This window comes from Lonchura striata, chromosome 1 (genome assembly GCF_046129695.1).
Source record: "Lonchura striata isolate bLonStr1 chromosome 1, bLonStr1.mat, whole genome shotgun sequence".
In the NCBI taxonomy this organism is placed as follows: Eukaryota; Metazoa; Chordata; class Aves; order Passeriformes; family Estrildidae; genus Lonchura; species Lonchura striata.
The window spans coordinates 57,854,965-57,868,388 of record NC_134603.1 but is presented as its reverse complement, the minus strand read 5'-3'; the positions used below and the strand labels follow the sequence as shown (position 1 = coordinate 57,868,388).

At 35.2% G+C, this 13,424-nt stretch overlaps 1 long non-coding RNA gene across 2 annotated transcripts in view; it reads left to right on the top strand.

Moving 5' to 3' along the window:
• Nucleotides 1-13,424, top strand: part of LOC110470897 (uncharacterized) — a 47,773-nt gene that overhangs the window by 4,165 nt on the left and 30,184 nt on the right. For both annotated transcript variants that reach the window (XR_004147917.1, XR_013341148.1), the window contains exon 3: nucleotides 843-917. This is a non-coding gene — a long non-coding RNA (uncharacterized LOC110470897). The remainder of the gene's footprint in view (nucleotides 1-842; nucleotides 918-13,424) is intronic.

The following is a 13,424-nucleotide window of genomic DNA, read 5'->3' as shown; positions in this document are numbered from 1 at the left end:
CTTTCTAGAGGAGATCCCTTTGGGAAGTTCCCTCCCAAATCTATCCCAAGCCAAGAAACATACATAGCTGGAGTTTGTGGTTTTGTGACACAGTCAAGTCAATGAGAATCTTTGTGGCTTCTGAAGGTGGTGGTCATACCTTACTGCCCTCCTTCCAGTCTGCAAATATTCAGATTCTTGTCTGGTCAAATGTGAAGTCAATTAGTGATGAAGTCAGGAAGTTATGTCAGCACAAAACTGTTCAAGTTCTCTTGCAGTTATTATTTCTTCTGGTTCATCATGTGAAATTTTCTCTATCCTTGGAAACCATTTGAAACCCACCAAGAGAAAAAAAAATGCAGGGAAAGGCAGTGAGCTCCATTTCTACATTCATTTTGTGGCAAGATCTGTAAAGGAAAATATAATAATAATAATGAAGTTATTGAGTACTGTTTCATATTTTTGAAACAACAAAAAGAAAATTTGTACAGTTTTGTATTTCTGTGTGTTTGTGCTTACTCTTTGAAGTGAAACCCATGTTAGAATATCTTTTTAAATAACCTAGAAGAAAACTGATGATCAGGGTATTTGTCATTGAGAGTGCAGTAGGCTATGTACAAGCTTTAGAAGGCATTTTTTTCAACTAGTTTTGCTAAGACACTTTTCTTTTGACCTGCCTTAACTCAGTCTTCTCATTTCAGTGTCTGGAAATGGTTTTTAAGGATGCAGAGTTATTGGTTCTTTCTGATGCTATGCTGCTGCGAACTGCATAATATGAACGCGTGTATCTGCATCTGATGGAGCAGTAGCATTAATTATATGAACAGCAGCACTGTGTTCTTTGCATCATTCTCTTCTTCCAGGTGTGGAAGAGGAGGAGGAGGAGACAGTCTGTCACAAGCGGGATTCTGCAAAAGAAGAGACTGTAAGGAAAAGTGGTAGGGCTTCCTACACAACCTGATTCGTTTTCTTGTGGTGCCGACTCCCACACTGCCTGCTGCGCTCTCATTAGGAGCTGTCTGCTCATTTCCAGTCTCTGTCAGGTTCCTTAGAGGACCCTATTAAGATGCATGGGTCATGCAAAAGCAAAATTTAGTAACACTCTAAAAACAGGACAAGTGCTGAAGCAAAGGATCCTTCTCACATAATGTGTGCCAGGTAAATTCAAACTGTGGCAAACTACTTTTGTTCAAATTATCAGAAACAGTTTTCTCTGATCCAAGCAACACTATATCCCTGAGAGGATGCACAGAAGTATGTTTTTTTTCGAAAAATAAAAAGTCCTTGATCCCTACTTATTATCACAGTTTAATAGATTCCACCTTCTCCCTTGCAACAGCTTTAATTTGTGCTTACCTTAAAAATGATTCCCAGAATTTTCTTACCATATTTTGCCCTCATAAACTAACCAAATATAAGACACTACTTGATAACAGGATTATCTTTAGAAAAAATACTAAAAAATATTTTGATTTATAGGGGATGTGTAAATGGTTGCCAATGGGTATAATTTCTTTTCTCTCGTGCTGATTGCAATAATAATGAATTTCACTGTTGGTTAAATCAATTTTATGCATCTCTATGACACTCTTATTTATAAATTGATAGGATTCAATTTAACATTTTGGATAGTTTCGTGAGCTAAGAAATTTTCTTTTTTTTTTACCAGTTATGAAATGTTTAGCCTTCACTTGCATGTGCTCAGCAAGGCCAATGCAGCAAATGTGTCAAAGGAAAATCCTTCTTTAAGGTAGCCCTTATATGTGCCTTCTCTCTCTGTTTTATTCTCTCCCTGCTCTCTTATAAATGCTCTCATATGCAGGTACTGGAAATGGATTCTCTTTTTAAAAAGATTAAGAAGAATATACTGAAGGCCAAAATTAGTAGTATGCTTTTATACCTCTGCTTTTTAATTCCATAATTTAAAATATTTGAATTAATACTGTGAGATCAACTGGTGGAAGAAGAAAAGTAGTGTATTTATAAAATGGGGTTTAAGGAGACACCAAAAAGACATGAAGCATAGTCTGCACTGGCCTTTGCAGTGCTGTCACTTATGTTGTGCTAGTGAATTTCATAGCAGTGCTGGGTTTTATTATGTATGTAGTTGAGGCTTAGTAGACTAGAAGAAAATAATTTCAATGGTCAGACTCTTTTTGTTATGAGTTTTCCTGGTTTTTTTTTGATATGCCTTGTTATTTGCGGGTTATTTTTTTAAAGGACGGTAATTTTGTTGGAAAGATGATTAATTTGGATAAAAACTAATTCCTTTGAGTATGAAAGCAAAGTGTTGGATTTTCACTATAGATACAAACAAATCTAGTAGAAAACAAATACTTGGGAATAAAGCCTATGGCTTCATATTGCAAATAAAAGATTTAACTTAAACTCTTCTTTCAATGATAGCCCATAACCTGCACTCTGAGCAAATGCTTAGATTTCTGGACTTTTGGGGAAGAAAAACCTCTTCCTTTTGGTCTTATGGATAAACTGACTAATGGCAGTTTTAAAACATAGAGCTGTTGAGCCCACCCTTAGAATCACATAATTCTAGAATAGCTTTGGGTTGGAAGGAACCTTTTTAAAATACGTGTGCAGATAGGGAGTTTTTGTAGTGTTTTCATGCAGTTTATGAATTCCTCATGGCAGTGGCTTGGAAGCCGACACTGAGATGTGTGTCCCTCTGGCAAGGTGGCAGCACTTCCAGGAAGTGGCTCTGATGCTTTACCAGGAAAAGAAGAAGCTTCCAAAGATCTCTTAGACACATGGGATGAAAATTATTTTCTCAGATCAGACAGTCAAACTCTGATTTGGCTTCATTTTAGGTACTTTGTGTGGTTTTCTTAAGTGCTGATATGGTAGTTTTTGTAGCTAGAAATGAATTCCTAATGAGAAAGCATGAAAAATTGTTAGAAGGAAGTGTTTTTCTGATACTCTACTTCTGATACTCAATCAGACTAAGTAAATAAATTCAACTAATCAGCTTCTGATAATGTTTAGAAGGAACTAATTTGCTTCTCTCCTATTTGTTTTGAAGTTATGTTGTCACCACTGATGACTTGCATGGGATTAATATTTAGCTAAGACCTTCAACATGTGGTGAAGATCTTAATGAATAATTACACTATTCTACCCAGCTTTTAAACTGATGTGTTTGTTTTGAGAATAATTTATTTTATTTAGAAAGAAAAAGCAGATTTTTGCTTTTCCTTTATCTTGATGTCTTTTTCTGTCCCATTTTAATAGATCACCTTTGCTATATTTCTTAAACTGACCCAAATTAAAGATCTTAATATGGTGTTGAAAGCAAGGAGGTAGGTGTGAGAGGGAATTAAAAGATTATTAGCATACAGCAAATCGCTGAAACTGAAGATACTTTGCAAGCATTTCCTTGATTGTCCCTTTGGGAAAGAATCATATCTGTTTACCTAGTATGTCCTTAGCTCAGACCTCTTAGGATTTAGAGGATATTGAAAACAGCAATGTGTGGAGGCCTGATATATGCTAGAAGGATAAGGATGCCTGTGTTTTGCCATGAGAAGTGGAATTATATCTCAATCCTGTGCACAACAAGCTATTTATCATGCTCAGGAAACAGCAGTAGGTAATAAACTTGAACCCTTTGCAGCTAGGAGACTGTTTATATATCTCAAAACCTTTTTTCTTGTGAAGAAAAGATTCTCACCCTCATGTCATGTTGCATTGCAGTTTACTGTGGAGTGCTGCAGAGATTTCTTATTTTAGCTTGTTGCATTTTATCTAAGGATAACTGATGTATATGAATTTGTTGTGTCAAATTATACAATATGGGTCTGAACTCATAAGTTTCTCTTTCCTTTAGGCTGTTTAAGGTGATTTCACATTAGTTATGAATTTGCTAGTCCTTTTAGGGATAAAACCATCTAGCCTTATCGGAGATCCAGCAATTTCTTTTTTAAAGACTTCAAAATAGGTCAGCTAAATGGAGTGTGAATGGGGGAGTGTGAAGGGCTGAGGCTTCTGGTCAGTCAGGTATGAGGAAGATATTGGACTCCATTCTGACTCTGAGTGAAGGCATTCTGATTTTTAATACCTGTGAAGAAACTCTGACGTAAGGTATGTCTCTCTCAGACAAAGATGTTTAGAGGTAATGTTGCTATGGGGATATTTGGGCTCTTGAAGAAGATCCCAGGCTGGGCATGCACTAGTTTAGTCTAGCATGACAGAATTCAAACTTCTGGGGAACAGGCTCAAATCCAGCTCTGTGTAGTATGCCACATAAGTTCAGGGCTGCTAAAAAAGGCCAGATACTACAAGACCACTTAAAATAATGCTGCCAATATGTTTAAAGGCAAAGTATCCTTCCACTGGAAGGATTGACTCTAAATAAAATAACAACAATAATAATTATTATTAATAATATTAATCCTTGCTAATGATGATGACATAAAATAATAATAAATAATAAATGCACTTGTACAAAATTGTTTCCATTATCCTATGACTTTTGTGCTACAAAGGAGCTGGCTTTGTACATGTAAAGATTTTAGCTATTTTTAGTAGTAGTAGACAACCAATAATAACACAATTATTGCATATTTTTTATTAATAATTTTCATGCAGACAACATGTCAATTATTAGGATTAAAGTTTACTGTCTCTATCCCCAGAATTGGTTATAGATGTGCTAATAGAGAATCATCTTCTAACAACTGGTAGCTCTATTGGAAGTGAATAAAAAGAAAGAATGATAGATCCATTTTTTCCTAACACATCTCTTGGCCAACCCAAGAGACAGGAAGACTTAGCAGACAATACAAAATACATTTCTAGCACATAAATAAAATTCCATTTGGTTTTGATTCATCCTTTGTTATTGTCTTCATTACTCTTTTATTCACTTTTTTTTATACTAGGGATTTCATCAAAACTCCTAATGTTTTCCTTGAAGATGATTATTTACAGTGTTACATAATGATTTTGTGAACAGTATAAATTTCTGTGTCTGTGTGTGGGTATGGTTTCATGGTTTTTTATGATTTTTTTTCTTTCTTTTTAAAAAAATATGTGCTCTGCACTCCAGTAACTTCATTCTTTCCATACAGCTTAACTTATGACAACTGTAGAAATGACACTCTAAGAATGAAGGGAAAAGGAAAGCTAGTTGGATTTTGACAAGAATGGACCAACCAATAGCAAAAATAATTTACTTTCTCTTGACATAAGTGTGTCAATTTTTGAAAAGTATTTGACTACTGCCAAAGCTAGACTGATATTAAAATCTTTACATTAACTTGACTTTCAGAGAGAATCAACGTGAAATTTTATTTTAGGCTTGTCCAAACACTATTTTCTTTCTAGGTCTTAATGAAAGATTTTACACTATTTTTACAATTGGTTGTAATAGTTTCATTTGAGAAAAGTTTTCTGTTCAATCTAAGAAGATGCTTCCCTGTGTGGGTGAATTTTTTTTATCTTTCCTTTTCCATTTCCATCCTTGTGAAAATGGGAATTTTTCACAAGCAGTAAAAAATTATTAAATGCACATTTTCATGTCAAAGTTTGATTAATTTGCTGTAATGAGAACATTCCCTTTTAGCTCTGCTTCTGAAATCTAAGACTGAAGAAACAGAAACTTCTTAGCTCTTCCAAATTTGGTTCATAAATGCATTGGAAAATTAAGATCTGTGGTGTTTTTGCCATGTTTTCTGCTTCCACCTAAACTGTTTGGAGAGAGAATGCTGCTGTGGATTCTCTACAGAAAATTTATACAGAAGGATATTTCACTGTCTAAAATCCTTCAGCTGCATATTTCTCTGTATTCCTTCCTGCTGTTTTGAGCTTTAATTTCACATATAATTGCAAAGAATGTAAATTAGGCTCATTATGGGCCAAATTATATTTTATTTACTTGAACTAATGCAAATATAATGATCTTTAAATAGGTAGAAGGCTGCAAAATATGTTGAAATATATCTGCAATGTATGTTTTAACATAGTGTCAGTACATATACATAAGCAATTGTACAATAAATTCAGATGTTAAAATCCCACTAACATTTTTAAAAATTATTTTGTAAGGCTGAAGCCTTCTGATTGCTTTAAGAAGATTTAAGTTTGGTCAAGTTCTAAAAAGTAGTTCTGCTCTTTCTGCCACTTTTCTTCTTCATAAGGTTGCATATAATTAGATCAAGAAATACAATAATCAGTTTTATCAGAATAGAGAGAAATGTTGGATTTTAGTGAGTTGAATATGCTACTTTACTTTGTCTTTAAACTGTATAAGCTACAGAGAGAAGAGAAGCAGAGGTGGGTTGGTGGGAATTTCCTATTGTCAGCACTCAGATTAGGTTTAAAATGATGCTGAAACTGTGGCCTTATCCCTGAATAGTTCCCAGCAGCTTTTTACTGCTGTCATGCCTTAACACCAGCCATTCATCAAGCCCTAAGCAGCTGCTCACTCACTCCCCCACCAGCAGGATGAGGGAGAGAATCAGAAGGGTAAAAGCTGGAAAACTTATAGGTTGAGATAAAGACAGTTTGTTAGGGAAAGCAAAGCCACACACACAAAGCAAAACAAGGAATTAATTCACTTCTTCCCATGAGCAGGCAGATATTCAACCATTCCCAGGAGAGCATGGCTCCATCACGTGTAATGGCGACTTGGGAAGACAAATGCAATCACTCCAAATGTCACTCCCTTTTGCTCCTTCTTCCCCACTTTGTACACTGAGAATGATCCTGTATGGTCTGGAATATGCCTCTGGTCAGTTTGGGTGACCTGTCCTGGTTCTGTCTCCTCCCAACCTCTTATGCACTCCCAGTTTCCCTGACAAGGCAGTACAAAAAACAGAACAGAGGTTGGCTCTTTGTAAGCCCTGCTAAGAAATAACAAAAATATCTCTACATTATTACTGTCGTGTTCAGCACAAATCCAAAAAACACAGCCCCATATTAGCCACTGGGAAGAAGATTAAGTCTACCCCTGCCAAAACCAGCATAAATATGTTACCCATATTCTGGAATAGTGTTTTTATTTGGTCACTTATGCTGGAACCATGATGCAATAGGGAATGTCCTTTCATTACCCTGAATATTTATGTTTCTTGAAAAATATAGCTCTATATAAAGAGTATCAACAGAGAGATTATTTGAGACTGATTTAGAGTGATATGGGTAATGGTGATAATAATCTATGGTAAATGAATGTATATTTTTCTTATTGTTTTTAAAGGAAAGTTTCTTATCTTTGTTCCTTTGGAGGTTTTTTTGTGGTTTTTGTTCTTGTTATACTGCTATTTTTCTGAGGTGTCCTACCATTTGCTGAAAGACAGTCAGGAATCCATGCAGTCATGACAGACCATCACCACCAGAAGTGTGAAATGCTGGCAATATCCATGAGCAGTGAGTGGAAATCTTGGAAATCTCTTGATATGACTGCCCAGAATGTTTGATTACCTTCTACACTCCACAATCAACTACAGTTTTCTTCTTTTTTGTTTTTTTTTTTTTTCCTTTATCAGTAGGAGTTTATACTAAATTTTTCCTTTTAATAAATGCCCTGAAAGCCCCTGGAGAAAATTCCAGTCTCTTCTGAAGTAGAACCACATGCCTGACATGTTGTAAGGCCAAGAGGCTGTAAAGGAGCTCTCCACAGGCAGGCACCATGGCTGGTGCACAGGCTGCTGTACCAGCTGTCGAGTTGCAGTTCTAACTTCAAGTTTTAAGGCACTGTGTCCCTGCTTGCAGCCCTTTTTTCAACACTTCATTCTCTTGGGATAGATTTTCCAGCTTTCCCAAAATGGCATGATCATTGGACCTTGACAGCTGCTCCTTTAACAGCTGCTATGCCTCTGACCACCGACCTTCTGGCTTCCTGTGCATCTGCTGTTGGTCAAAAAGATCAATCTAAGCATGTGGAGAACCTTGCTGGATGTACTTTATCTGACATTAATTAGCTCCTTCCAGTACAACTAATCAAATGCACACACATACACAGGTCCTCTGTTACTACTAATTTTAATTAACATTTTTATAAGGAATTTCTGTTATTAATTAGTGGAAGAGCATCTCTTGTGACTGCTGCTGTGTGTCTGGCAAAATAAAGAGAATTGTAAAAAGAGAGAGGGACATTAATGAATAAATTCTAGGTAAACAGTACATCAAGATACCAAATCAAGCTTTTTTCAGGTTTAATCTTTGATGAATTTACCTTATATACAGAAAAATATCCTTCTAATTATGGACTAATGACTATATAAAATCGTAAAATATATTTATTGGATGAATACCTATCTGAAGGAAAGCTCTTTTCATAAAAATGGATTTATGAGTCTTGATTCTTCCTGGGTAAGTAGAATAGCTTTTTGTCTGGTTGTCCAATTTTGCTGATATTGGTCAGGCCACCTGAAATCACAGTGGCTAAGCTCAGTGGTCAATGGATTGGAGGGTTCTGGTCGGCAAGACCCTTCTCCAAACTGTTCCCCTTTTCTCAGCTTCCAACTGCTGTCATCTTTCTTTTGGTATTTGAAAAAAAAAAAAAATAAGCTGGTACATCAGCATGTCTCACTAAGTTTTATATTGAGGAGAACAGGAAAATGTGATAAGAAGCAAATACTGTCCTTTAGATTTCCTAAATTGCCCTCAACAGTCTGTGACATTTTCTGTGACTATCAATTGCAATGTGCAGTAGCATATCAAAGGGCACATGGTGCCTTGAGTAATTTACTTGTGTTTCTGTGCTGTGAAATCTATATTCAGAATATTGTCTTATCCCTAGCAAAAAAGGGGAGAGGATGGGGAAGAAGCCCTGCAAGGAAATATTACTACTTCTGCTTGCAGTTCACTAGAGGTTTTCTGTTTGGTTTGGTTTTTCAATGAACTAATCTGCCCTTGATCCTAAGACTATATGAATCGATTTCACAAGTCATAATTTGTATACATAACCTACTGTCTATTTAAATCTCTTATTTAATCTCTTATCCAACTTATTCTTTTCTTAGTTTTAAATCTCTCAATGTAAATGTAAGGATTTGAGCCTTAATGTAATAGTGTTTGCATGCTTAGTTTGTTTCTTTCCATTTATTTAACAATCTTGAAGACTCTGTGCTTCTGACTGATTCTCATATGAAAAGATTAAATATTCAGAGAAAGATGTAGAAAATTTGGCCATATGTGGGGTTTTTTTATTTGTTTGGGTTTTTTTCCATGAGATTGATTTTTATTGAGAAATAATCCTTCTGTTTTTCTTCCATATATATCAGGGCTTACCTCTAATCTTAGAATCCAAAGCCTCTAAAATTGCTTTAGATTTATTTTTTAATTTTCTTTTGTAGATTGGCATGTATTTCTAACATCTGATTCAATATTACTTATACTGTAGTTTTGACCTTAAACATCTGAACAAAAGGAGTTATGTTCAAATTAAAATTTATTCCTAAAAAAAATTATTGACATTTCTTTCATCCTCTAAATTGATTCCTTTGACCTTTTTTGTAAATTTTGTTACTATTGCTGGGTAAGGTGGAAGGAAGGAGGAGCTGTATTAGCTGAAAAGGTAGATAACCAATATTTTTGTAATTTTTGTTTATTTTGTACTGTATTAATGTGGGAATGAGCCTAGTTAAAACCACAGCATTTTAGTGGACACAAGAAGGGATCTCTGAAGGAAATCCAAGTTTGTGAGCCTAAAATTTATAGCAGCAGACATGGCCATATGTTTTCTGTTGTTTTAGATGCAGCAAGCTGATCTTACTCCCTTGCATTTTCCTTCCTTGATCTACCTCAGCTGAAACAGAAACACTTTTCTGCTTCTCATCCAGAATGTGCACTAACTCACCTGTTCAAACTAAAGAATTTTCTCTTGTTCGCATTTTTGTGGTTTTTTTTTTGCCTTCTCTCTCATGAAATACATGAGCATCCCTGAATACTGAGCATCGGCCCAGAGCTAGAGTTTATATAACATAATTCTTTACAACTTGTGGGCAGAGCTGCAGCAACATTGTACCCAGTGCTGTCCAGGTGTGCAGTGTCCCTTATGGAGCAAGACAACACATTGTCTACACATCTTTGGCAAGGCTTTTCCAACACAAAGGATTCTATGAAATAGTACTAAACTTCATTAAATGTTCTGCTGCATGTTTTTGATATATTTTCCTTTAATGTAGCCATTTACAATTATGAGTTAAATCATGTCTGCTTGGTATTTACTGAGAATATCTCCTTTTTTTCTCTGGTTTGTTTTTGGTTTTGGAATTTTTTTGACAGGTTAGTGTAGAGAGATGGTCTCAGTGATGTAAAATACCTGTCAACCAAAAAACTGATTATATATTTAATGGTTCTAACTTCAAACACAAGGAAGCCTATTAAGAAAAGCGCTGAAGAAAAGGAAGATTTTGAATCTTTAGTTCAGCTTGATCTTAGCAAACTAAAAGCTAGGGGAAAAAAAGATTACATTATACACTCACAGGATATTATACTGAATAATCTTTGAGTAACAAAGCTTTATGAAGTCATTAAATTTTGGAGGATTGTGTTTTCCATTATGTCTATATTCTTGTTACATTCATGTCTGTGTTTTTAAAAATTTTTTTATAATGGTTTCAAAAACTTTTTTTATAAGTATTTTTTTATAATACTTTCTATCTAGGAGAGATGATAATCTAATCAATAACATGATCAATATGCTGTGCTTCCTTTGTAAGAAGGAAGAGACAATCAGCTTGTCTAGTTAAAGCCAGTGGCCAGGGTTAGCCAACATCAATTTCTGACTTGTTTTTATTAGTTATTTCTCTGCAAATTAGAGGTAGGAGAGGAAAAAAAGTTGAAAAATCTTTTTCCACATCTTTAAAAAATGGGTCTTTATGGGTCTTTGCACTGGGATTTAATCCATTATGTCAAATCAATTCTTATATTTATTAAAATATATATATATGTTAATTCTGATTTTCTTCACAGATAATTTCTGATATGTAAACAGCCTCTGCAATTTCTTCCTAGGATTTCCTTACCTATCTTTACTGATATGCCAGGGAGAGCTAAAAGTGCTTCCTTTGAAAACATGGGATCAATAGGTGGTTCAAAGCTGATTAGGTGAATCTACCAGCCTGATAAGTTCCCTTATGAAATCTGGCTTACAGAAAAATATAGAAGGGCTAAAGATGGGGAAGATATGTTACTGGCTTTGGCTGCAAACAAGTGATAGGAGCCTCTTGTGTAGTTTTCATGCTTTCTTAGCAGTTTGTTACCTGCATTTTGGCAAATAGCTTCTATCCTCTCTAGCTCTTCTTGCCAGCCCTTCTTCTGGCTTGTGTAGTCAAACCTGTGAGCTCAGACAGGGCTGCTCTCTCTCCTCTCTAATCATTCTGCTTTGAAACCATCTGTCTAATGAATAATGGTAGTGCTTTTGTACCATGAGGAAAATAAGTGTGAAGCAGTTAACTTGCTATCCTTGGATGTTGTCCAATAACTTTCTCAAAATAGGTCTAGCCCTTGCTGAATGGATTTTTCTCACCTTGTCACACGTGTTATTGCTGTTGTGTTACTTAGGTTGAACAGATGTTGTGTCTACATGGTTGTATCATGTGCAGCTTTCACACTTGCTCACTGTCTTTCAGATCACTAAATTAATATCTCTTCTATTCAGCTTTTTAATGTTTGTCACTCTGCAAAAGGCATTTTTCTCTAGCTAGGGATAATTAGATACCTGGTTCATGTGCTCTGTGTATTTACTCATTATTAGAGCTTAATCCCAAAGTGACAATACTGTCTCTGCTGTTAACAGGATGAAATCTCCATACATATTCTACTCCATTAGTTTTCCTAATCATTTTAAAGCAATTGCTCTGAAGATTTCTGAGTGTGATTTCCACAAAATACCTGATTCTCACCATTTCCTGACTTTATTCTCTCTTTCCAAGGTGACAATTTTAACTTTCTTTTGCAGTCTTAAGCATCGCTGAACTGTACACTCTGTATCCAGTTTACACTGTGGGATGCTATCTGGAAAGTTTCCAGTTTTCTTGGTCAACCACAGGGTATGTGTGTGCCAGAGCAGTGAGAATGAATGTGCTGCTGGTCCCCAGAGACACTGTAGCACCATCTGTGAAGAAATGTTATGGAAGAGGCTAATTTAAGTTCTGCTTTGGTTGGATAGACAAGAAAAAGTACCTGTCAATATTTGTAAAGGTAAAGAAGATCAAAGACATAGAGCAGACTTCTGGAAATTCTTTAGAAGCAAAGGTAAGAATTTGGATTAGTTTGTTGTTAGAGAAAGTACACAAGGAGCTCTGGAAATTTAATATAATGCAGCTTTACTGCTAACCAGCATGTGAATACAGGAGATGACAATCACAAAATCATTATACTTGGAAAAGACCATCTAATCTAAGTCGAATTTTTAACCAATCAGCACCTTATCAGCTAGAGCATAGCACTGAGTGCCACATCCACTGGTTTCTTGAACACCCCCAGGTGTCTCCACCACCTCCCTGGGCATCTATTCCAAAGTTTTACAATCCTTTCCACTTTTATTTACTTCTGCAATTATCACTTTGAAATGTTTATCTATCTATCTATCCTGTAGTAAATGTGCCAAGACACTGATGTTTTTTATTAGCTCAGTTTTTTCAGGGTTCAAAAAACAACTTTGAGACATTTTAGTGTTAAATATTAGAATTTTTGAGTAGGCTTCAGAAAGGAAGATTTATATGGATATTATATAAATTAATTTCTTATTTCTGTAAAAATTACACTTTAATTACATAATACTGCATATCACTGGGTTGCTAATAGGCTTTTTTCTTTCAAAACTTGATTCCAATTTATTTTTAGCTACACGCAGTTGTTGTGGCTGAATGCTCTTCTGCATCTAAATGGAATTTTTTTAAAAATGCTAGAGAGAAAAATTTCAAATAAATGCAATGTAAATTGTACAAAAATATTAAAATGAAAATAAAAAAGTTAAAGCTGAAAATATGCCACCTGGCAATTCTATTCAAAATTTACTGTGTGGATTTTCAGGTTTTCAGACCTGCTACTCAGGTTTTCAGACCTTAAAGAACCAATAAGCACTTATTTATGTTATAAAATGCTATGAGATGCATGCATTGCATGTTCTCAAGAGCCTTTAGAAAATAGAGTTTATCAAAAAAATGTTGCTCCATACAGGGAATGCTTTGTGTGAGCATCTTTTCATTATGAAGCTTATGAAAGTCTTATCAGCTGCTGTAAATGAAGTGTTGTTTACTTTGTTTGTTTTTAGTGATCGATACCAAATATGTCAAGCATTCCTGTATGAAAATTTCAGTGATGCTTATAGTGAAAACAAGGCATTTTTCGACCCAAAAAACCTCAAGATTAACTAACTGATGTATCATTACATGGGTGATGATTATGTGAAAGGTCTTCTTCCTCTTTTCACATTTTAACTAAATACTGTGAGAGAGACATGCAAGCAGAATAGTCTT